The 27539-nt window shown below is 36.3% G+C and overlaps 1 pseudogene; it reads right to left on the bottom strand.

Annotated features, from left to right (window-relative positions):
- Positions 1 to 27539, bottom strand: part of LOC144615356 (EF-hand calcium-binding domain-containing protein 13-like) — a 98674-nt pseudogene that overhangs the window by 37274 nt on the left and 33861 nt on the right.

The raw sequence follows: 27539 nt of genomic DNA, 5'->3' as shown, positions 1-27539 counted from the left end.
AGACAGGTGCAACCAAAGGGCAATTTAGGGTACTGAAGACTGTAGGGTATTCGAGGTACACAGACCAGTGATTTTCAAGTGGATAAGGAAGAAAAGTGAAAACAGGGAGACTGGTGGGTAAGGACAAAGTTGAGGGATAAATGGATAGAAGGTCCCAATGAGGTATACAGAACCAATAAGCTGTCTGGTGAAGAAATGAGCAGCCAGATGAAGAAAAAAGGAAAACAGTGAATATAAATGTGCAATATTTAACAACAAGAAAGGAAATTTAACTATAGATACGAGTAAGATAATATACTATACAACTCCGTGATAATAAAACTTTTTAACTCGGGGTGCCTGGGTGGATCAGTTGATTAAGCATCCTACTTCGGCTTGGGTCACGACCTCACTGTTTGTGAGTTCGAGCCCCACGTCGGGCTCTGTGCTGACAAGCTCAGAGCCTAGAGTCTGCTTAGATTCTGTGTTTCTGTCTCTTTCTGCCCCTCCCCGGCTCGTGCTCTCTCTGTCTCTCAAAAATAATAAAAATGTTTAAAAACAAAAACAAAAACTTTTTATCTCCACGAAACTAAAATTCCTAGGATAAATGAAGTGACTAACAATGCAAATAATCTCTTCATCCAATTAATCTATTATGTTCCACCTTGTATAGAAAGCAAATTAAATTGATTTCTAGTGTAAGGTAAAATAACTGTTACTTAAAATGCACTATTACCCAACAGCTAAGCACAAAATAACAAAATGCTACTTTTCGCTTCAATTTTTAAACTAGCTTCACTCCATTTAAAATGTACATATAAGACCTTGTATTTCTTTACAGTGAGCTTCTGAGTGGCCAAGACTGTCTTTCTCATCTTAACAGCTCATCAGCTTAACAGAAAGCATATATAACAATGGCTCAGTAAATATTACTGAATAAATTGGAAGATGGAAAAAAATATATAAACAAATGAAAGAGGAAATTCTGCATATGAGTACTCAGCGCTAGTCACTAGATGGCATCACTTCCCCAAACTGGGAAGACGTTTTACATCTTCCGAAAAGGAATTTTATATACACGGTTCTAGCTCTTTATAGTAAGTGTGAGGATAAACAGGAAGCTCATAAAAACTTTCAATTCATTTGCACATGGAAGTGCTCGAGATTTAGAAATCATTAACAGAGAAGATTGAAACCAAACATCAGCAGTAAGCCAGGCATCTGTTTGGCTGATGATCTACAGGATGACTACCTCTTCTAGTCTGCTACACTCTTCTAAAGTTTGTCACACCAGTTGGTCCACTAAAAGCACAATATATGTTGGGGTGGGTGGCTCAGTCGGGTAAGTGTGTCCAACTCTTGAGTTCCGCTCAGGTCACGATCTCATGGTTTGTGAGATCGAGCTGTGCACTGGGCTCTGTAACTGACAGTGTGGAGTCTTCTTGGGATTCTCTCTCTCTCCCTTTCTCTCTCTCTGCCCTGCCCCTGCTCTTTCTCTGTCTCTCAAAATAAATAAATAAACTTGAAAAAGTAAATAAAAGCACAAAATGTGATGTTCTTACATAATTTTTCAGAGAAGCGTTCCGTATTGGTCATCATTGTATCAATGAAATCTTTAAAATTCACTTTTTTCGTTTCTAAGGAGAAAAGAATATTTTCTTCAATATCTTCAAATGTTAATTATGACAACTATAGAATTATGTAAAATAAATTATAGGGAGATAACATGATTATAGCCATCAGCTAATACCACTAAAAATATATGGTTCTAAGAGGAAAAAGCAATTCAACACACAAGGAGAAAGTAAAACTGAAAAATGCCAGGAAAGTTAATCAAAATCTTTCTAGTTACAAGCGTACAACATTTTTAATTTTAACTTACATTATCTTGTCTTGGCCTGACAACAACTCAAAGATATGTCGGTAAAGAATTAGTGTATTATTTTATACATTTTAAAAAATACTTAGACATGATATCATGATTTTTTTCCCCAGGTCACAAAAGGAAATACAAGATCAGAGATTAGAAGTGAGCTTTCTTGACCTCTGGTTTCTCCCACCTCAGGCTACCATTCACTTTGTTATCTTTATTCCAGTATGCTTTTGAAACTATTAAACATTTTAATAGTCATTCTATACTTAGAAAATGTCTTTCTTTGATTATATATAATATCCCAATATTAGAATGGATAAAGATTTCTAAGAATTTTCTAAGGCCGCATATAAAGGTTTTATATAAATAGGATGAGCTTTTGATAACACTACTCCTTTGTTTATCCCACTAAAAAAATCAAATTCCAGTTCTAATCTATAAAAGATAAGGCACAGCCTATTGCCTATTTCCAAGATAAAGAATCTTTGAGAAGTTTACTTTAAGGAGCACCAAATTACTTTGTATTCTTAACCAAATATTTAAAGACTTGAAAAAAATGAGACTTTGAAAAATTCTAGGCGAATGTTAGAGTTAATGAAGATTTACATTCACTAACAGGAACATATAACTTTCTAAAGCAATAGATTCCCTATTTTTGATAATGTCTATTTGATACACAAATGTTTTAGCTGAACCACTGAACCCACCTCCCATTTGAAGAACATTATTGTTTTAAGGACAAAATTACTTTTTATTTTTATTATTTTTTAATATAGTTTATTGTCAAATTGGTTTCCATACAACACCCAGTACTCATCCCAACAAGTGCCCTCCTCAATGCCCATCAGCCACTTTCCCCTCTCCCCCACCCCCATCAACCCTCAGTTTGTTCTCAGTATTTAAGAGTCCTTATGGTTTGCCTCACTCCCTCTCTGTAACATTTTTCCCCCTTCCTCTCCCTCACAGTTGAAGAACATTATTAACACCACTGCATCTGCGTCTGTGCTTCCCCCATTCTATTCTACTGCTTCTCTACAGAGAGAACATTGCTGAATTTTTTAAAATTAACCAAGGTCTTGCTTTTTTACATAAAATTTTACACAGGATAAACAAAATATTCCTTAATTTTGTTTTACAGCTCTATAAAAATAATCACACTATAGCAACCTAGACTTGCTTTTTTCATTCAATATATTTCCAAGAACCATCCATATAGTATATTGCTATAGTTCATTTTCACTAACGTACACATTATCAGTATTTCATCATGCATCAGTGGTAAATACCACAATTTATTTATACATTCTATCACCGATCATGTTGTTTCTTTTTGTTCCTTCCTTCCTTCCTTCCTTCCTTCCTTCCTTCCTTCTTTCCTTCCTCCCTTCCTTCCTTTTTCTATTAGGATCAGAGCTGCTATGAGCACTTTTAACATGTCTCCTTGCACATCAGTGCAGAGATTTTCTGGGATGTATCACTAAAAAATGGATTTTCTAAGCCATGAAGTATGAAAACCTTACAGAATACTACATAATGTTTTTCAAAGTTCTTTCACCACTTTTGCCTTATTTACCAACAATTAAATTAACAGACCTTAATTTTTGCCAATTTGGTCAGCATCAAAAGGTATTTCATTGTGACCTAAATTTTGCATTTCCCTGATTACTATGATGTATAAAAAGACTTCATATGATTATTAGCAACTTATGTTTCTTCATCTGGCAATGGCTGTTCTTGTAATTTGGCCATTTTTCTCTTGGGTTGTTAATTTATAGGGGTTTTCTATTTATTCTCCACAATGATCTTTCGCTGTTATGAGTGTTACAAATAATCTTTACTCTGGAATGCCTGGGTGGCCCAGTCAGTTAAGCATCCAACTTTGGCTCAGGTCATGATCTCACAATTCATGAGTTCAAGCCCCGCTTAGGGCTCTGTGCTGACAGCTGGGAGCCTGGAGCCTGCTTCAGATTCTGTCTCCCTCTCTCTCTGCTCCTCCCCATCTCATACTCTGCACCTCTCTCTCTCTCAAAAATAAATAAACATTAAAAAAAATTTTTTTTAATAATAATCTTTGCTACATTTGTGGCTTGTATTTTCATTCTGTTTGTATTACCTTTTAATAAAGAGAAGTTCTTATTTTTAATGTAGTCAAATGTATAAATCTTTTCTTTTCTGGTTAGTGATTTTGTATCTTAAAAATAATTCCTTGTAACTCTAAGTCAGAAAATTTTTCTTCTTTCTCTAAAGAGAATTTTAGTGTTCGTATCTGGAAATCATTACTGAATATGATATATAGGTAGGGATCCAATTCTATTTTTTACATTTGAATAATTAATTATTCCAGCACCATTTATTAACTGGTGCTTCCCCTCCCCCCCAGTAATCTGCCACCTCATTATATATGTTTCCTTATATGTGTGTAGATATATTTGGAAGTTACTTATCCTGTCCTATCAGTCAATTTCTCTATCCCTGTGCCATTTTCACACTGTTTTACTTACTGTAACTTTATAATGAGTCTTAATATCCAGGGTAGCAAGATCCCTCCAACACCACTCATACACCCTATCCACGTTTTTCTTCCTCAAGAGTGTTTTAGCTACTCTTGATCTTTGTTTATGCATACAAATATTAGAATCAATTCATCAAAAAAGTCAGGGTTTTATTAGAATTGCTTTAGATAAGTAAATTAATTATGAGAATTGGCAGACTTGGGGGTCTCTGAGTCCATTAATATGGGATATATTCCAATTTATTTAGGTATTCTATAATGTCTTTTAACAAAGTCTTATTTTCTCACGTAAGGCACATAACTTCTATTTGTTCTATTCTTTTTTTGCTTTTCATTATGGAAAAATTTTAATACACACAAAATAAGAAATATATTGTAATAAAAGTTCACATACTCTTCCTGTACTCTTCACATACTCTTCATGGCCATTCTTATTTCATCGATAGCCCCACACACTTGTCTATCTCACAACCACCCTTTCTCTTTAGAAAAGATGCTGCTAAGTTATAAGGGTAGAGATACTCAAAACTAGTACCTTCCTTATGAATTATAGGCTTTGGCATAATAAAGAGTCATTTGTCCCATTTAATGACTTCTGTCCTGACCTCTTCCTTGTCAGAAAGCAAAACCACAAACTCTACTTTCTTTTTGTTTGTACTTTTGCCTATAGGAAAAAAATGTCTGGAAAGACTGTTAATACTGGATATTTCTGGATCATGGGATTTTGTGTGTTTTGTTGTGCTTTTGAGTATTTTTCTGTATTGACTTCATTTTAATGGACTTTTTTCTAATCAAAAAAATAAAGTCATTATTCTGAGGGAAAAAAATAGCAAAGTGACCATCTTTTCACATGTGTCAACCCAGTTTTCACTTACTGTCAGCTTCAGTCAACTCTGTGATCTTCTCAAATTCTGGCTTAGAAAGGTAAACTCCAAAATGCTGAAGACAAGTATTCATATCCTCATAATCAATATTTTCATCTTTAATTTTATCAATGGCTTTAATGACATCAGTCAACACTGAAAATAAAGCAGTATGCTAATGAGTATTAAATATAAGTCAAAAAGAAAACACCAATAGTAAGATGAATTTTAGTTCTAACACTAAATAAACAAGCATAGAAAATAACTTCAGAAATGTTATATATGAAAAGAATTACCAGAATCTTTAATACTGAAAACCAACAAAGTACAAAATGAGAGCCAAAAATATATTCTACTTTGCTATAATCTCTGTATCGAAGGAAGTGCCAATTTAATTGCAATTTAAGTGCACAGGAACAAAAATATTATACAATTTCCCCATTTAATTTTCTAACAATTTAAAGTTTCTTAGTAGTCTGTTTCTCGGTAGCAGATACAGAAATAAGTAGAAAACTTTCAATCCTGAATAATGAATTGGGGTAAGATTTTGTAGCAATACATGGCTCAGTCCCTGGTTAATCTTAGTTTATCTTCTGTGTACATAAATATTATCACTTGGAAATAACTATCCCACATGTCTTTTTATGATACTTTGGAATATATGCTTCACAAATTTGGGCAGTATTCCCTCCATTAAATTTAAACAAATTTTTACTGCAATGAAAGCTTTAATGTTTATTTTTGAGAGAGAGAGAAAGGCACAGCATGAGTCAGGGAGGGGCAGAGAGAGAGGGAGACACAGAATCTGAAGCAGGCTCCAGGCTGTCAACACAGAGCCAGACATGGGGCTCAAACTCAGGAACGGCGAGATCATGACCTGAGCCAAAGTGGACCCTCGATCAACTGAGCCACCCAGGTGCCCATGCAATAAAATTTTCTTAAAATAACTTAGAAACACATAGAATTATTAAGGGGGTCGACAGGTATGCATGCGGGTGTGTTTTTGTGTAAATTTTGGAACAAACTAAACTCAAATAGATTTTCTCTAATAGAAGATTAGGATAGGGAAAGTGAGGAAGCTGGGCAGTGGAGGGCATTAAAGCCATTATCAGGAGTTAATCGACTTTAGGCAGTCACTGGATGTCATTATGGATTACTAAACAAAGAAATGATCAAAATGATGTCTGAATTAGATGATTCTTAAAATGATTCTTAAAAAGGTAATTTTTATGTATAAATATGTAGAACAAGATATATGATACTATCTTGTGAAAGGAATTTTTAGATGAAAAAAATTCTCACTTAAAAGTAAATAGCTTTACTGGGCACCTGGGTGGCTCAGTTGGTTGGGCACCTGACGTCAGCTCACGTCATGATCTCATGACTCATGGGTTTAAGCTCTGTGTTGAGCACTGTGCTGACAGCTCAGAGCCTGAAACCTTCGGATTCTGTCTCCATCTCTCTCTGCCCCCTCCCACTCTCGTTCTCTCTCTCTCTCAAATATAAATAAACATTAAAAAATTTTTTTTAAAAAAGTAAACAGCTTGTGAGTGATGTCAGTAAGATGGTTGAGTAGGATGCCCTGGACCCTTCTTCTCCCCACAAACACACTGATTCAGCAGAAATTAAAAAATAAATTCCTTTTGTGAGAAATTAGAAACTAACGGACAGGCTCTTGTATCCCAGGAGAATGCAAAACCAGACGTACTGAAGCTGGTACAGAGATTTGGGACACCCTCCCACAAGTGCTGCCTCCAATGCAGCACCATATGATCCAAAAAAGACTCTAGCTCCCAGCTTCAACCAAGGGGAAGAAGAGTTTGGTCCACATATCCAGAAATTCAGCTTTTCCAAAATGCCTCCCCAGAAGATTGGCGTCTGTTTTGCCAGCCTTGGAGCTCTGATGGGTCTAGCACAGTCCAGTATTTGGGGTAGAATAAAGCGATGGCTTGGGCTGGTAGAAAGCAGTGATCTTCCCCTCTGTTCAGCACAGGATTAGATTAAAATTCCGAGCTGTTAGTTTCCTCCTGGAGAGGTAAAGAGTTTATCCAGCACATCAACTTTTTCAGGGCGTCCCAAAGAACCATCAGCTATCTTGTCAGTCCTAGAGCCTGGGGAAGGAAAAAGGTGGTAGAGGCCTAGGGCCTATCAGGCTGGGCCGATGGGTGGGGGTCTTCTCCTGTATAGGGACAGTATGTGAGGACTGGGAGAGCTGCCTGCTTTTTCTCTTGCACAAACACCAACACAGAAAGTCCAAATGGAGATTTAATGACTAAAAAATATGATGACTGAAATTAAAAGTTCAGTGGATGGACTCAACAGCTAAAAGGAGGAGAGAAAGGTAAGAATCAATGAATTGAAAGCAACTGAAATCATCCAATGAACAACACTGAGAAAATAAACTGAAGAAAAAAATGAACAGTTCCAGAGACCTGTAGGAATATAAAAATGATCTAACATTTGTGTCCATCAGAGTCCCAGAAGAAAAGAGACTTAAAAAGGCACTCAAAGAAATAATGCCTGCACACTTCCCAAATTTTTATCAAGAGACATTAACCTACAGATCCAAGACGAAAGTGGACCTCAAACAGGATAAATCCAAAGAAATCCATGTCAAGATCCATCATAATTAAACTTCTGAAAACTAAAGACAAGGGAACATTTTGAAAGCAGCCTAAGAAAAACACTATAGGGAAAGAAAACCAATTTGAATGACAGAATTTCCAGCAGAAACCATGGAAGCCAGAAATAAGTGACACAATATTTTTCAAGTGCTGAAAGTAAAGAACTATCAACGTAAAATCCCATATTCAGAAAAACTATTTTTCAGGAATGAAGAGGAAATCAAGATGTTCTCAGATGAGAGGAAACTAAAAGAATTTGTTGTCAATAGACCTAAGAATGGATAAAGGAAGTTCTTAAACAGAAAATAAAGGATAAAACAAAAAAACTCTGGAATATCAAGAAGGAAAAAAGAAAATGGTAAGTCAAAATATGGGTAAATATAGTAGGCTTTCCTTCTCTTGAATTTTTTAATCAAGTCTGATGGTTGAAGTAAAAATAATACCACCTGATGTGGTTTTAAATATATATAAGGAAATATTTAAGGTAATTATATCATAAAGGAGGGAGGGATGTATATGGAGATAAGGCTTCTGTATTTCACTTGAACTGGAAAAATGATGACACCAATAGTGTGATAAGTTATGTATATATACCTGAAGCAACAACTTTAAAAGAGATATACTCTGAAACACTATAGATAAATCAAAATGGAATTCTAAATATGGGCAAAAGATTTGAATATATATTTCACCAAAGATATATGAACAGCTAGTAAGCATGTGCAAATAAACTTGACATTATCAGTCATTAGGGAAATGCAAAATTAAAACCATAATGAAATTCCACTACACAATTATTAATTATAATGATTATAAACAAAAAGATAATACCTAAATGTGGAGGATAGGAAGAAACCAGAATCCTTACACATTGCTGGTGAGAATGAAAATGGTATAGCCACTTTGGAAAACAGTTTGGTAATTTCTTTAAAAGTAAAACATAAATTTACCATATACACTAGCAATTATTCTCCTAGGAATCTACCCAAAAGAAATGGAAACATGTCCACAGAAAGACTGCAATGCAAATATTAATTTCAACATTATGCATACCAGTCCCAAACTGCAAATAAGCAAAGGTCATACATTGGTGAATCATCAACAAAATGGAATATACCTATAAAATGTAATATGGACTTATTTAACCATACAAAGGAACAAACTACTGATACATACAACAACATGAATTAGCCTCAAAAAAAGTGAAGTCAGGCACAAAAGACCACATGTTTTATGATTTCATTTATATTAAATGTTTTTTAAAAAAAGGCAACTTTATGGAAACAGAAAGCAGATCAGTGGTTGCCTGGGAATGGAGGTAGAGATTAATGATAAATGGGCACAAGAGAATTTTAGGAGTGAAGGAAACGTTACAAACCTGGATTGTGTCCACTTCTGATTATATATCCCAAAGAATTGAAAGCAGGGGCTCAAAGAGGTATTTGCATACCCACATTCACAGCAGCACTAGTCACAATTGCCAAGAGGTAGAAGCAACACAGGTGTCTATTAATGGATGAATGGACAAACAGAATGTGGCATATACATGCAATGTGATATTAGCACGAAAAGGAAAGAAAAATCTGGCACGTGCTACGACATGGATGAATCCTGAGGGCATTATGATAAGTGAAATAAGCCATTCATTCACAAAGACAAATACTATATGATTCCACTCAAGTATCTGGAGTAGGCAAATTCACAGAAACAGAAAGTAGAATGATGGTTGTCAGAAGCTGGAGAGGCACAGATGGGTAGTTGTTGTTCACTGGGTATAGAGTTTCAGTTTTGCAAGATGAAAAAGTTCTAGAGATTCGTTGTACAACCGTGTGAATATACGTAACCCTAATGTTATTGAACTGTACAGTTACAAATGGTTAAGATGACAAATTTTATGTTACGTGTTAGATACCACCATTAAAAATAAATTTTAGGGGCACCTGGCTGGCTCAGTCCAAAGAGCATGAGACAATTGATCTTGGGGTTGTCAGTCTGAGCCCCATGTGGAGTGTAGAGATTATTTAAATAAATAAAACGTTAAAATAAGATAAATTTTAAAAACAGTATAACGGGGGAAATGGGAGGGAGAAGTCGGCTACAACCACGACACTACTTCACAAAACAGCAATGAAACGGTGACTAAGTTCGTGAATGAATGATTACAAGGTAAAGCACTCAAGAAATTTGCTAATATTGTCTTTAAGAACACCACTTAAGCAATTCATCATAACTGACAAATTATAATGTAGCTTTTTTTTTAAGTTTATTTATTTTGAGAGAGAGAGAGCACACAGGGTAGGGGCGGAGAGAGAAAGAGAGAATCCCAAGCAGGCCCTGTGTTGCCCACAAGAAGTCCAACACAGGGCTTGAACTCACAAACTGTGAGATCATGACCGGAGCCGAAACCAAGAGTCGGACGCTTAATGGACTGAGCCACCTAGGCGCCACAATAATGTAGTTTTTAACATGAGACTTCATGTAAGTATAAGAGAAAAATCTCTTCCTTTGGATTAATTTTTCTCTATCTGAGAAATCCTTTGGGAAGACACAAAAAGCTTATCTTTCATTTTTAGCATATGAATAAACAAAAGGAAATAAAAACAGCAAGGCTTAGTATCTTTCATTTCTCATTTTAATCTTGCTGAAAAATATTTAATTATTTGCATAAAAACCCAAATCATTGCAAGCAAAATTTTTAACAAACTGATTGTGGTGTTGATTGTATGACTCTATACATTTCATGAAAATTAGTGCATGAGTGAGTTTTATGTATGTAAATTATAGCTTAATACAGTTTTTTTAGAAATGTTCTAAAACAAGGGAAACAAAACCAGTATTTCATTCAAACAAGTTCCTTATAAAAAAATTAAAAATCAAATCACCCATCAGTTGCTAAAAATGGGGCTAATCACCTGTTGGAATCCCTCATTACCTTACTATACATTTATGTAGTACTTTACAGTTTTTAAAATCCATCTAACAATTCTGTGAGGGAAGCAAGTTAGCTATCACTACCCTAATACATCAAGTTTTCATGGCTTGCCTGAGAATTTCAGAACTATTAAGTATCTACCCAAAAAGCAAACTCAGTTCAGTTGAACCTCTTTTCAACCTAACCACTTCTTTCCTCCAAATCATTTTAAAATAAATTTCCTACCTACCATCACATTCAGGAAGACTTTGCTCCTTGGAGAGAGCGCTCATAAAGTCATCTAACTTCACCATTCCATTTCCTGTAAAATAAAGACTTTAGATCATGCATTCTTTATATTTTTGCATAAAAGGTAAATTCATAGTTTCATACAACTATGAAAAAAATTACTTCTTCACTTCATCATAATTCTATTTCTCCTTTCATATCCTGTCTCCCTAGATGAGTCTCTGAATTAGGTCAGTTCGTTTCATTTTGATAATTACTCAATAATTTTTAAATACCTATTATAAAGTGCAATGGACTGAGCTAGGTCCTCAATTTTTGATAGATATAGGAAAAAGGAAAGGTGACCATATAGATGGACCATGAGAAACTTAAGGAGTCTATTTCATACCATCATGAAAACCCAGTCAAAATGCTATCCATTAAGACACCTTGACAATACTGACCAATCCTGACAGACCCAAGTGTCCCCATTACTATCAGCTGATCCAATTAACTACCTATTTTTAGATATACACCCTCCACAGTGATCCTACCAATCCTGATAAGCAACATGAAAGGGCTCAATAATTTTAGTAGCACCTACACCTTAGGTTTTTTTTTTTTTTTAATCTTCTTTCCCATTTGCCTTAGCTAAGAAATTTTGCTCAGGTTCTAAGAATTCATTTCTAACATATTCCCAAGTCAGTCTTTCCCCAAAATGTTGCCTCTGCCCTCTCCTCAGCTGAACTTCTGTTGTGGATGGGTCTTACTTAATGATAAAACAACTTCTCCAATACAAAAGCTCTTCCTGGAAACTTAAAATCTGCCTTGAACTTAGGCTGGTGACCGGGATATGCTATTTAACATCTAGATGCTAATCATCTGCCTTGATTGGTTAAGTACCATTAGCCCTAAATTCCTAGTTGTAGCACTTCCTTACCATTTTGGAATCTCCGGTTATTTCTTCTTGGATGCTTTAGGCTATTTGCTCAGAGATTTTTGTACCCCTTGGATTTTGTGCTCTTATTGCCTGAACCTCCCTACAACTGGGCCAGCCTTTCCAGTACCTGTCCCATACGGGAAGGCATAGCTAGGGATAGTGATAGAGTGTTACATAACAATTCTGAGATATAAAAGGCCTAGTCCCTCCAAACCAATGCATTAGGGCAGATTTTCCAGGAATTTTTTTTTCCACTTTCCATTTTTATATCTGTTCTTTTAGAATCTTCTTTAGCATGGCCCATTCTGTTCCATTCCTAGTTGAGAACTTACTCCATCATTTAATACTATCCCATAAAAGTATCTAATTTTTTCAAAAAGTTTGGTATTATCAGTCTCACCATTTTGAGTAGTCTTTGCCACAATCTCCTTGAACTCTTTGTCTGATAAAGTAACTCCTATTGAAGGCAAAATGGATTGAAGTTCTTCTGCAGCAATGTAATTTTCTTGGAGTTTATTGATAGCTTCACAGATGTTTTGTAAATATACAAAATGTAGAAGACTATTCAGCCACAGAATTTATGTGTCTTAAGCAATAATTAGCCCCCAAAGTCTTTAGCAATTAGAAAACAAGTTTTATCTAATTATTATTACCTCATATGACTGCTTTTTTCTTCATATTTCTGTTGTAGCTTACATTATACCTAAATATTTCCCATATAGCTCAAACAGAAAACAATCTTGAAGTTCTATAAATGTTTATAAACTACTTGTTTGGAGGAACAGCCTGTTCCAGTGACCCAGCCAATGCTGCTTGGTTCTGATTAAAATATAATGAACGAGTTCAAGAGATCACAACAACAAAGTGTTTTGTCTAAATTCCAGGATTCCAAGCAAACAATGAGAGTTCTTCCCCTTCCCATCATTTTAGGCTACATGTTTTCAGTTCACAATCTTCAAAATCATAAAATCTTAGCAGTAGATACGCATGGCCGTCATGAGTCCCCTAATATCATGCACTGAGATAGGCATAGTATCACTTCTCTGTAATTCCCACCAAAAATGCATAACCTGAACTTACGAAGAAATATAAGGAAAACCCAAAACGAGGGACATTTTACAAATTAACTAGTCAATACTCTTCGAAAGTGTCATGGTCATGAAACTATCCTAGATCAGAGGAGACTAAGGGACACATGACAACTGAATGTAACGTGTGATCCTAGATGAGACCTTGAACCAGGAAAAATACATTTATGGACCAATTGAAAAAAATTGAATAAGGTCTTCAGATGAAATAGTAAATAATATTGTATCAGTGTCAATTTCCTGATTTAGTTCACTGTACTGTGATTATACAAGATCTTAATACCTGGGAAAACGAGATGAAGAGTATATAGAAATGTCTTTCCCTTTGTGTAATTCTTATGATTTAAAAATTATCATAACATGAAAAGTTAAAAATGTTTTTAAAATGTATATCAAATGACAGTCACATTTCAGAAATGCTCAATTACCATCAATTTATCTTGAGAAGTTATACCAGATAAACTATTTCACACTTCTCTTTACAAAGAATATTAAGTATGGCAAAGGTTGGCGACACCAGCAAGATAGATAAGCACTTTCTTCCACAGGCTGCTTCTACCCATGGGCTAAATGCCTACTATTCCACTGTTCCTTTAACAAGTGTTTTAATCTTACTGGAATATAAAGAACTCAGAATTAGGAATGAGGCACAGAGTAATAGTAGTGTATCAGTAAAGGAATCAGAAAGAACATTGTTGTGCCTCCTTAAAAGAGCACATTTTCTGTTCAACTGAGTTGTTTAAAATTTGTATTACTGTGTAAGAACCACTAGTATTTCACTAAGCACTCATTTTAACAATTACCTTCAATATTAAATGCAATAAAAAGATAAGTTTCTTTCAAGAAAATAAACAACTTGAGTAACTTCAGCCAAGGACTATAGGAAGGAGTATTTAATTAAGTTCCAAACACAGGACTTCTGTGATAGAGGTACCACGGAAGGAGGAAACTATATATTGGTTGGAAAGCCTTGCTCATCTTTGAGAAAGACCATAAAGCCCTGGGGACCCAAACTGTAAAATAGTAGTTATTTTATCTTTCTTCATATTCCCATGTCCAAAAGAGATGATATCTGAAGCATTATCATATCATGTTGGATATGGATATCATATATTTAAATTACGGAACCTGAACAAAAATTTCACATAGACTCCTTACATATTTAGTTTAAAAATTATAAAATAAGCATTTCCAAAAGAAAACAGGCCCTCTATTTCTAGGGAACTTGAGTGAGTTGAATTAATCTCTGAATAAACTTCTTGGTCAAAGTTAGGCATCTGAAAAAGGGAACACAACCATCTAAAAAGGCACAACTTAAAACCACTGTGTTGTATACACTGATCTATATACCAGAAGTGGTGATTACTCAATAGCACTGACAAATGAAATGCAAACAACTGTCTAATCAATGGTTAATTCAGCTTGTTTCTGTGATGACTCAAGAACTCAAGGACCTATATTTTGACTTACATATATGATACTGACCCAGAGCATTCACTGCAATCTTTTCTTTCGACGAAACCCGTTTTAGGAGGCTGGAATGCCTTCTCACAGCTGGCTTCTGAAGTTTCGGGATACTAAAATTATCACTTTTATCCAGAGACTTTTTGAGGCTTGTAATGCTCTTCAAGCTATGTGACGTAGACTTTGAGTCATGAATTTCAATCTTCTCTGAACTTTTCTTAAAGTTTATGCCATCCTTTGAATATGGTTCCCAGAATCCTGTATCACTGCTATCAACCCCATTTAGGAATTTTTTTATTTGCAAAGGATTTTTTGATCTTTTAAGTTCAAGGTAATCATTATCCTCCATAATTTTATGATATTGGAGGTGTTTTCCATTTAACTTTGGGAATAATGATGGTTCACGTAGTCTGGAAGAGAAACTGCTTTTCATCCTATACTGTGGATAACATTCTGATATATTTGATAACTTTCTGTTTGAAGTAGATTCATCCAAGGCAGATGATTCCATACCTGCTAAGCAAGAGAAACATATTTAATTATTCTATTTACCTGTACCATTTGTAATAGTTTTTAAAAAGTAACAACTAAGTCCTCATGAAAACTATTCAAGAAATTATCAATTGCTTAAATAAACAAAGTTTAAAAAGTTAAATAAGGTTAATATGTTGAAAAACTAACAGAGCTGATAACTAAGACTGAAATATTAACTAGGTTAAATATAATCTTCTGGTTTAATATATTTAAATTCTTTTATCCAAAGCTATTTGAAGTTGCACCAAATCAAAAGTGATAGCCTACTGAAGGTTGTAGTTCTCATTCCCCACTCTGCCAATTTTGAAAGATTATAGGCTAAATATGCCAATACAGCTACAAATCCCTTAGTTATGAGCATACTGAAGTATAAGGAAGTTGGAGTGGGGAAATTTTTATTTATAAAATCAGAATACAGGGGCACCTGGGTGGCTCAGTTCGTTGGGCATCCCAGTTCGGCTCGGGTCATGATCTCACTGCTCATGGGTTTGAGCCCCAGATTGGGCTCTGTGCTGACATCTCAGAGCCTGGAGCCTGCTTCAGATTCTGTCTCCCTCACTCTCTGCCCCTCCCCCACTCACGTTCTGTCTCCCTCTCTCTCAAAAATAAACATTAAAAAAATTGTTTTTCATTTAACATCAGAATACAAATATTTACCCTCCTAAAGATTCTCAGTACTTGTGGGAAAAAATAGTTTGTATATAAAATAACCTCTTCAGAAAAATATTAATACAATGTCCCACTGGGGCTTCCTTTATAAAATTCATCTGATGGCTCAGAATAGTACCTTACATTTGAATAACACATTTTAAAGTATTTCAAATGTTATAATACTTGATTTTATGATAGACTATTATTCTCCTCTTAGAAGTTTAAAATATGTTTGATCATTGAAGGCAAAACTTATAAAACATTGTCTGAAGTTTTCAGTGTGTATAGTGGTAATACATAATAAAATTACAGCTTAACAGAGGGAGGGTAAAAAGATCTATATAAGGGTAAAACTTCTATATTCCACTTGAAGTGGTAAAATATTTATTTTAGCATACTAGAAAAGGTTAAGTATGTATACTATAATCCTTAAAACAACCACTGGAAAAATACAGAGATATAGTGAAAATACATATAGAATAAATTCACATACTAAAAAAATGCTCCCCAAAAAAGAAGGGAGAAAATGGTTGAAAAACAGAGGAAAAAATAGAAAACAAATAATAATATGGTACACCTGGTCTGAATGTATAAGTAATTACATTACATATGATCTAAACACTCCAATTAAAATACAGGAATTATACAAATAAATACAAAAAACATCACCCAACTCTGTGTGGTTTACAAAATACTTCAAAACTGGTGATATAAGAAGGTTAAAAGTAAAAGGATGGAAAATACTTACCATCTAAGCACTAATCAAAAGAAAACTGGAGTTATATTAGAATCAGAAAAAGTAAACTTGAGAGAAAAGAAAATTACCAGTGATCACATACATATTGCATAATGATAAAAGAATCAGCTCACCAAGAAGATAGAACTATTCTAAATGTGAATTCACCTAGCAACAGAGATTCAAAATGCATGAACCAAAACCTGACAAAACTGAAAGGAGAAATAGACAAATCTACAATTATATTTGGAGACAATATTCCTTTCTCTATAACAGAACTAGTAAAAAAAAATCAGCAAGGATTCAGAAGAATGAATAACATGAATTATTATGCATGGGAGTGGGTATGTGATTATTAGTAATATCTATGTCAGAAAAGAAAAATTAATGAAAAAACTTCCACATCAAAGACAAAATTAGAATTCAAAATAAACTTTGAAACGTTCAGGTAATAATAGCAAATTGAACAGCCTTCAAACACTCCATTTAAACTAAGGAATTTTGGGGATGCCTGGCTGGCCCAGTCAGTTAGGTGTCCAACTTCAGCTCAGGCCATGATCTCGCGGTTTGTGAGTTGGAGCCCCACATCAGGCTCTGTACTAACAGCTTGAAGCCTGGAGCCTGCTTTGGATTCTGTGTCTTCCCCTCTCTCTGCCCTCCCCGGCTCGCTCTCTCTCTCTCTCTCAAAAATAAACTAAAGGAATTTTTAAAACATCACAAATCCATAATAACAAAAAAGAAGAGGAAAAGAAACTACTACAATTAAATTTTGGAATCTGGAAAGCTGATGAACTTAGTAGACCTGAAAAGGCTGAACCATAAGGCAGAATGGGGAAAGCCAAGAAGCAACCCAGTTCATAACACAAAAACTCCAAAAGCTCATAAATTAGTAGCATTTAGGTATCTCTAAAAGTGAGGGTAAGAGTGAAGCTAAAAAGAAAGAACTGGTTAAAATCCCTTTAAGTAGTAATTTGATACCTAGGGTCTCTTCACACGGCCAGATATTCACTTTTATCCACTGGGCACAGCCAGTTATTGATCTTCTCCTACTCCAGCAGGAAAGTGACAATTCATCAGAAAGGGTTAAACACAAGGGCTCTGGATTATGGAATACTAAACACAATAGAGGGTAGGAGTATTACCTGCAAAACTCGGAGGGAGGCTTACACTGAATAATGGGAACTTCAGTCTTTCGTCTTATTTAACACCTGGAATTCTATGAAGCAAGGCTATACCTGCGGGAAGGATATTCAAAGTTTCTTTGAACACTCTGACCATCTCAAAAGGAAATATACCCTAAAGACAGTCATATTAAGGGTTTTCCAGGCAAATAGCCCAGCCAGACCACCCGATAGCAGGGTTTCTCAGTCTCAGCAGTACAGGCATTTTGAGACAGATACTTCTTTATTGAGAGAGCTGTCCTGTGTATTGTAGGATACTCAGAAGCATCCCTGGCCTCTCACCACTTGATGCCAGTAATACAGATTGTGATGACCAAAAATGTCTCCAAATGTTTCCAAATGTTCCTGGGGGAAGGGGAAGTTCGGGGCGGGGGGCGGGGGAAATCTCCGAATCATCTCTGGTTAAGAATCATTATCCTACAATGGAACTGGAGAGTGTGATGCTAAGTGAAATAAGCCATACAGAGAAAGACAGATACCATATGGTTTCACTCTTATGTAGATCCTGAGAAACATAACAGAAACCCATGGGGGAGGGGGAGGAAAAAAAAAAAAAAAGAGGCCAGAGTGGGAGAGAGCCAAAGCATAAGAGACTGTTAAAAACTGAGAACAAACTGAGGGTTGATGGGGGGTGGGAGGGAGGGCAGGGTGGGTGATGGGTATTGAGGAGGGCACCTTTTGGGATGAGCACTGGGTGTTGTATGGAAACCAATTTGACAGTAAATTTCATATATTAAAAAATAAAAAAAAAAAAAAAAAAAAAGAAAAAAGAATCATTATCCTACAGCTCATAATCAGCTAGTTTTGCCCTCAGTCTCAGAGCTTCCAAATAGCTTTTGAGTTCACCATTCTCAAATATGAGTAGACAACCAAAGATCACCAGACATTTGAGGAACACTCCTAAAATGAAAAACAAACAGAAAAAAATACCTTGGAGGAGACAGAATATGAATGAAAAAGGAAATCTCAAAAGCATTGCAACAGAAGTTCTTAGTTGCAACAGAAGATATTGTTTGTGGAACAATAGAAATGCTCATGAAATAAGAGGAGGATATTATAATAAAATAACAGAGGGGAAAGAAATTATTGGAAATTTAAAAGTACAAATGAAAAACTAAATAGAAGCATTGGAAGATAAATTTAAGGAACTCTCTCAGAAAACATAACAAAGAGTGGCACCTGGGTGGCTCAGTCAGTTAAGCATCCGACTCTTGATTTCGGCCCAGGTCATGATCTCACAGTCGTGAGATTGAGCCCTATGTTGGGTTCTGCGCTGGGTGTGGAACCTGCTTAAGATTCCCTCTCCCTCTCCCTTTGCCCCTCTTCCACTCTCACTCATGAAATAAATAATAAATAAATAAAGCATAACAAAGAGATAAGAGAAAAAGGTTAAAAAAAAAAGGAATCATCCCATTATGTCACATATCCAAATATCAAGAGTTCCACAGAGACAGAAAAAATAGAGGAAAGGAAATCATCAACAAATTATTTTAATTTTCCAGAATCAAAGGACGCTGTATTCAGCACAATCGTTACAAAGAAACTTCTTTCAAGGAGACTTTCAGAAGACTAGAAAATATCCTATATGCTTGAAAAAAAAAAAAATCAGTGTCAAAGTCAAGAGTCAGAAAATTTTGCACTTCAATGGCAATACTGAAAAGTAGGAAACATAGAAAATTATTTACAATCTAGAATTCTGTACCCAAACTATCAATAAAATATGAAGACAGAATCTGTCATAGGAGGAGAGAAGTGAAAAGTCTCCAGCATGTTAATGAAGAAACATCTCAAGATGACAGTTGCACACAAAATGTAGAGGGCAACAAATTCATACTGAAGAACATCAAAATACTCTAAAGAAGATTTCTTCAAGAAGACAAAACTACTAGAATACCTTGTGCAGACAAACTTACGAAGAGGATATTTAGACAGTTGGCAGAGTCTAAGCTTCAATCAGTAATATATATACTTTTTTTTTAAACCAAGCAAATAAGTAAATAAGACAACTCAAAGAGGGAAAAATTGTACAGAAAGAGAAAGCAGCCACAAGATACTTACATGTGGCTCAGCAGTGAATAGTGTGTACATAAATATATTAACATAAATACAGAATTAAAACTTACTCAATTACCCTATGACTATATTAGGAGGATGGATAGGTATGGGAAGTGGATATGGTGGGGACAGGGAAAATGAAACAGAGCTAAATCCTTATTTTTCATATTAAGGAGTTTACTAGGTCTACCCAAAATTTTAAAAAATCAACAAGAAGCAATACAAACATGTTATTTACAGTCATGAAAACAAATATCAGGTAATCAGCTAAAATGTTTGCCTCTGGAGAAACTGAGGAAAGGATCAGGCAAGAGGCTGCTCTATTTGTAGCAAGTTTATTAGAACTATATAATTCTTTTTTCTAATCTTTTTGAATCTTTATTTATTTTTGAGGGAGGCAGAGACAGACTGTGAGCAGGGGAGGAAGAGAGAGAGAGGGAGACACAGAATCCGAAGCAGGTTCCAGGCTCTGAGCTGTCAGCACAGAGCCCAATGCGGGGCTCGAACTCATGAACCGTGAGATCACGACCTGAGCTGAAGTCAGACACTCAACCAACTGAGCCAAATTGAGCTTAAAATTATACACATAGATAATCTTGACCAAAGGATGTCCGGACAGAGAAAGAAAAGGGAGTGACACCATGTGTAATAGGAAGAGATTTTTAAAAACATACTTAATGGAGAAAAACAAAACTAATCATGAATGATACTGAATAATATACTAAAAACAATTTTTAAAAAATGTTTTAATGTTTATTTATTTTTGAGACAGACAAAGCACAAGCAGGGGAGGGTCAGAGAGAGAGAGGGAGACACAGAATCTGCAGCAGCCTCCAGGCTCTGAGCAGTCAGCACAGAGCCTGATGAGGGGCTCGAGCTCACGGACCATGAGATCATGACCTGAGCCGAATTTGGACATTTAACTGACTGAGCCACTCAGGCACCCCTATATTAAAAATTTTTAACTGTCAATGTCAGGATGTCAGAATGACCCACAAATTGCAAATTACATTTTTTTTCTTAGTGTTATTATTTTGTTTTAAAGTTGACTTCATGTTGCAAAATATTAAGGGAAAGATAAAAGAAAATTATGGTAGTTACATAATCAATACTGATTAGGTATATTTAGGATTTAAACTTTTATCTAAAGAGTTAGAGTAATGGGGGGGGGGGTGCACACGGGTGGCTCAGTCGGTTAAGCGTCTGACTTCAGCTCAGGTCGTGATCTCGCAGTCTGTGAGTTCGAGCCCCGTGTTGGGCTCTGTGCTGACAGCTCAGAGTCTGGAGCCTGTTTTGGATTCTGTGTCTCCCCCTCTCTTTCTGCCCCTCCCCCGCTCACGCTCTGTCTCTGTTGCTCTCAAAAAATAAGTAAAACATAAAAAAAAATTTAAAAGAGTTAGAGTTAATGGGGTCAGAGAAGGCTTTCAGATTCCATATGATAAAACCTACAAATTAGGATTTAATTTAAAGGCAATTTATTTATAAATAAAACTTGCTGTAGCAACAAGAGCTCACTTACAAAAATCTTCATACTGGTGCTGTAGTTCATCCAAAATAAATAGAATATCTCTAATATCCACCATGTGGTTACCTGTAATAGAAAGAGTAAGTTCAAGTGCTGTTATTTCTTTTTTGAACACAAATCTAGTTTCCATCCCATTCTAATACAAAAACAACACAGAGATGTGTGAAAGTAGGAACAGAGGTTGTGAATAATATCTAGAATTGTTAATAGCTCAGTATACACTGAAACATAAAAGACCATTATTTTCTTTTTCCCTTAATAAAAGAGTTTCCCATCAAAAGAAATTAGTCACATTTTAAGCTCCACAGCTAGGTAATCAGGTTAATATTTCATTCATTTAACAAATAGTGTTTTGAGAATTTACTATAGGTAGAATTTCAAGTTTTAGCTCTTTTGTCTTTCTCACTGGATTGTGAGCTCTTCAAGAGTACAGGATGTCATTTGTTTCCCCAATGCCTAGCAAATTATATACTTCCTAGCACTTAAAAACTAATTTTTTTGAGGGGCACCTGAGTGGCTCAGTCAGTTGAGTGTTTGACTCTTGATTTGGGCTCAGGTCATGATCTCAGAGTTCATGGGTTCGAGCCCCACGCTGGGCTCTGCGCTGACAGTGCAGAGCCTGCTTGGGATTCTCTCTTTCCCTCTCTCTCTGCCTCTCTCCCACTTGCACTGTCTCTCTCTCAAAATAAATAAATAAACTTTAAAAAAATTATTTTTTAAAAATTATTTTTGATAAAACAGGGAGGGGGACAAAACATAAGAGACTTGTAAATATGGAGAACAAATTGAGGGTTACTGGAGGGGTTGTGGGAGAGAGGGTGGGCTAAACGGGTAAGGGGCACTAAGGAATCTACTCCAGAAGTCCTTGTTGCACTATATACTAATTTGGACGTAAATTTAAAAAAATAAAAAATTAAATAAAAAAAATATTTTTGAATGAATAAATATACTAAAGGCTGTAAAGAATCATGCAATGTCTACATTGTGGATAGCAGTAAACCATTTACTTAGCATCTTACACATGTACAGCACTCCCATAATTATAACTTCTACCATTCCTTCCCTTGCCTCTGTCTAAAACCATTTTCCTTCTTGGACAGTGTATGACAGAGAATGGGGTCAGAGACAGTGACCTCAAATAATGTTGTTCCAATTGGACACCCAATAGTTCTTGCCTCCAAATGTCTAACTTCGCTTGACATTCAAGGTGAGAAAGACCAGGTGTTGACTTACCTACTTATAAAAATACTAGGTTTGTTCTTCAGCCTATGCCTAAAAAATCAACTATTCAGTTATAAGCATAAGCAAAGACCCTGAAAAGAAGATGCCAGTTTTTAATGTGCCTTTTGAGTCCAAGAATTATTATATACACTATGGTTTTGGTGTTGGGTAAGATTGATTCATTCTGCTTCTTTGAAAATTGGTAAGCTATGTCAGGTCCAGGACTTTAAATCACTGCAAAGCAAGTAAGTATTTGACCCAACCAAAGAAGTGCTACACCAATTGATGTTAAGTTGCCTTCTGATTAGAACTGCTTCTCACATTCTGGGGGTTTTTTTAATTATTTTTAATGTTTATTTATTTTTGAGAGAGACAGAGACAGAATGCAAGTGGGTTGGGGCAGAGAGAGGGGGAGACACAGAATCTGAAGCAGGTTCCAGGCTCTGAGCTGTCAGCACAGAGCCTGACGTGGGGCTCGAACTCACGAGCCACGAGACCATGACCTGAGCCGAAGTTGGACGCTTAACCGACTGAGCCACCCAGGCGCCACTCTTACATTCTGTTTTTTTATTTTCTTGGTATTTATTCTCATTCTGTTCTTGATTGTGGTTCTAACACCCCAGTGAACTTCTGGAACTTCTGTAGAGTCCATATCCCAAGTTCTTAGATCAAAGCATAAGTCCTAAAATAATTCAAGGCTTCAACCCTCAAACTCGTGAATTTGATCAGTGTAAAGTTTCTGTTGGATCATCCAAAAATTAATCCAATGGAGAAGGCTGTATTGTTTATATCTGGTCTCTACTTAAAGAACTCCCCTTTCTGGAAAGAGGTCCAACATTGACCAGTGAGCATGCAGTAGCCAACCATGTATAGATTTACTAGCTCTCGCTCAAATTTATTCCTTCTTCTATGCAATGACAAATACTTCTCACACACATCTAAGACAAATACTACCCATTTATATAGTCTCTGGTGGCCAAATAAGCATTACAGAATCTGAAATTACTATTTTGACCCCTATCTAGCTTATCAAAACCTCAATGAATAATTCCTGGTTGAGACTGAGACAATCAGTACAGTTACAGGTAGCATTTACTTCATAAGAGAAGTTCAAAACAGCTTCCCACTCTTACATTTGTCCTTCTGGAGGAAGCTCATATTGGAACTTTCCTTTCCATTCAACCTGGAAAATGTAACTATCTAATGTGAAAAAAAAGTATCCTAATCATCAAAGTCATATTCAAGGCAACATTACTTTGAAGGTGTTAAATGACTATTAACACATTTCCATAATCTCCACAATAGCTCCACAATATCAGAGACCTTCTCATCAAAAATCGTACTAGTTACTACTTTTCACCCAATTCAATTACTAGATCGGTAAATACCACGAGAGAAAAAACTACTGCACCAATATCCTATCTCAGAAACCAAACTACCAGAACTGTCATCAAGTGATTTTCCATATTCCTCTTGCCAGATCTTAATGAAGCAAATGCTTATTGGACTTCCTTGCAAATTCCAGCAGCATTCCTCTTCATCATGCATACTCATGAAGATATTCTCCATGTTATCAGTACTGCTCCAAAAAACCAAACCAAATACAAAAACAAGATGTTAAAACAGTACCTATATTGGGGCGCCTGGGTGGCGCAGTCGGTTAAGCGTCCGACTTCAGCCAGGTCACGATCTCGCGGTCCGTGAGTTCGAGCCCCGCGTCAGGCTCTGGGCTGATGGCTTGGAGCCTGGAGCCTGTTTCCGATTCTGTGTCTCCCTCTCTCTCTGCCCCTCCCCCGTTCATGCTCTGTCTCTCTCTGTCCCAAAAAAAAAATAAATAAAAAACGTTGAAAAAAAAAAAAACAAAAAAAAAACAAAAAAAAACCAGTACCTATACCAGGGTGCTACGACTTCTACTAGCAGGATAACCGACTTATATCACTCCTTACTTCAAAATTCTGTTACAGAAGAATCCATATCTCTTACCGGGGTAACCCAAAACTTTTGGCATTCTGAGGGTGTCCTTTCCTTTAATGTTTAAGTAAAATAGCCCCGACCCCACACCATACATTATATGAACAGCAATCAATACTCCCTCCAAAATTTGAAGATTCCTGAGTGTTTTATACTCTGGCAGTTGATTTTCGTTTTTTCTATTCCCGTGGACTCCTGATCTCTCTCACATTATCACATCCTATAGGTGCTATCTTCTCTCCACCCCAAGCCTACCTAACACAGAACCTACAGACCCTTTTCCTTTAAATCCACCCACCACATGACTAACACAAGGCTATTGTATATAACCAACTCTTACTAGATAACTTGAAATTAATGAGAGTAAGGGATTTCTTTATAGCACAGCAAGCACTACATAGTATTGTCCTAAAGTTCTACAGCCACTCTCTATTGATTGCTAGACCCCCATCCAATCTTAGGTTCCCTCAGTGTTCCTCTTCCAGCTGCCGATTAGCCACTGTTGTATTCTAAGTTCCTGTTGTTGTCTTATATAGAGTACTTTACCTTACCTTTTTGCTCAAACTAGGTATCTCCCAATAGGCTTTAGCTCTCATAATCAAACATACCTGTTAAAATGATTTTCCTAGTCAAAAGACAAGGACCTCCCCTATGAGGAATTTTACCTTAAGTCACAACCAGGTTATTAAAAATGACAAAATGAAAAAATCTTATTCTCTCTGGTTGGAGGAGATGGAGTGAAGGGTGAGACTTATTAATTCATTCAACATATATTTGTTGAGCAGTTAATATGTGCCACAAGCACTGTATGGAGTACTGAGGATACAATATTGAGCAAAAGTACACATGATATCTGCTTTCTTGGTATTTAGTCTTATTTGAGATACAGATCTTCACAAAACCATAAGAAATAGGGGTACCTGGGTGGCTCAGTCGGTTGGGCGTCTCATTTTGGCTCAGGTCGTGATCTCGTGGTTTGTGAGTTCGAGCCCCGCATTGGGCTCTGTGCTGACAGCTCAGAGCCTGGACCTTGCTTCAGATTCTGTGTCTTCCTCTCTCTCCCTGCCTCTCCCTCACTCACACTCTGTTTCTCTATCTCTCTCAAAAATAAACAATGAAAAAAATTTTTAAAAATATAAGAAATAAAAATTGCAACTGTGATTAGTGCTGTGAGAGTGTATGAGAACTTGACCTAGTCAGAAAAGTCATGGAAGCATCCTTAAAGAATAGAGTGGAGTTTAGATCCAAAGTATGAGTCGTAATTCACTAGGAGGGAAAGAATGCTCCAGGAAAAGAAAAGAATATATGTAAAGGCTATGGCAGGAGGAAGCCTGGTATATAACTGAAACTCTAAGAGGGCACAGTAAGCAAAGCAGAATGTGGTCTGAGATGACGCTGGAGATCTAAGGTAAAGGCCAGACATTGCAAGTCCTTGTACGTGACCTTAAAGGGCTCTTCATCCCAAGAAGTATTATTAGAGTTTATGCAAGGAGGTAACATGATCAGATGTGTGGGGTTTTTTTATTTTTTTATTATGTTTATTTATTTTTGAGAGGGGAGGTGGGGCAGAGAGAGAGAGGGAGACAGAATCTGAAGCAGGCTCCAGGCTCCGAACTGTCAACACAGAGCCCAACATGGGGCTTGAAACCACAAGCCTGAGATCATAACTTGAGCCAAAGTCGGACACTTAACTGACTGAGCCACCCAGGCGCCCCACAGATGTGTGTTTTGAAAAGATCATTCTGGCCATAGTGTTAAGGGGGATAAGACTGGGTGTGGGTGGGGGCACCTGGGTGGCTCAGTCGGTTGAGCGTCCGACTTCGGCTCAGGTCATGATCTCACAGCTCGTGAGTTCGAGCCCCCCGTTGGGCTCTGTGCTGGCAGCTCAGAGCCTGGAGCCTGCTTCGGATTCTCCCTCTCTCTCTGCCCCTAACCCACTCGCATTCTGTCTCTGTCTCTCTCAAAAATAAATAAACATTAAAAAAAAAAAAAAAAAAGACTGGATGTGGGTGGACTTGTTAGGATGAACAGTGATGGTCCTAAGGAAAAATTATGGTAACTTGGACTAAGGAAATGGTGGAAAATAGAGAGATTTAAGAGATATCTAGAAGTTTAAAATAATAGTAATTCACAACGGTTGCATGAGGAGAACAGAGAAAACAAGAGTTGTCAAGGATAATTCCCAGGTTTCTGCTTCCTATTTCTTGAGACTATTCTAGTGCCAATGGGTTCTATTTAATTCCTACAACAATCTATGAAATCAGCATAATTTTTCAGTTTAGCTCCCCAAGTACAAAGCCTAGAAATCCAGACCAGAATTCCATAAGCCAAAAAAAGAAAAAAAAAAAAAAAAAAAAAAAAAAGCCACAGTGGTTTCATATGTAATTTCTGTTGCTTCTGGTAGAGCATGCCCTAAAGGCTATTTAATAATATGACTTGAGATTAAGCTTTAAAATCCCTATTTTATGGGCATCTTTATGCTCCAGAACATCCCTCCACTTATGTCTATCAACCCAGAACTCACCATAAATGACTACCTACTAAAATCCATGCAGCCTGGTTCTATCTTCACACTACATCCCAGCCACCAAAGACCCCCTAAAAGCCACCACTGACAAATGACAAAAACCTGTGGAAGCCCATGGAAAAGGATGCCATGTCTGATAATGTTCCTGCCATATTTACACAAACTGTTCCCTCAGTCTAAAATGTCTTTCTCATTCTTCATTACCACCTTCAACCAACTAACCCCTATTGATCCTTCAAGATTTAGCTCAGACATCACATTCTCTGATTATCTTTCCCTGGTGTTTCCAGTATACATTTGCAGCCTAACTACATTCTGTAACAGTATTTGCTATATACGACATTAAATTTTCATTTTATTTGACTCTTTCCACGCTAGAATGTGAACTCCTTTGGAAAAAGAAATGTGTTCTATTCATCTCTGTATCACCTTGCATAGTTCCAAGCACAGTAGATATTAAATGACTGACTCATTAAATACATGGATAATCAATGAATCAATCATTTATCAATCCATTATTATCAGACACCCCTGGTGACATATAAACATGTAATACAAAACATCTGCTAAATATATTCATAATGTTTTTTTAAAAATCTACATTTTGCAAAGAGTAACTGAATAGCATGAGAAGATTGTGTAATCAAAGCTATCTA

This window comes from Panthera onca (genome assembly GCF_046562875.1).
Source record: "Panthera onca isolate mPanOnc1 chromosome E1 unlocalized genomic scaffold, mPanOnc1 haplotype 2 h2.Chr16_ul_1, whole genome shotgun sequence".
Taxonomy (NCBI): Eukaryota; Metazoa; Chordata; class Mammalia; order Carnivora; family Felidae; genus Panthera; species Panthera onca.
Note: the sequence above shows the minus strand (reverse complement) of the source record. Positions and strands in the feature narration are given on the sequence as shown.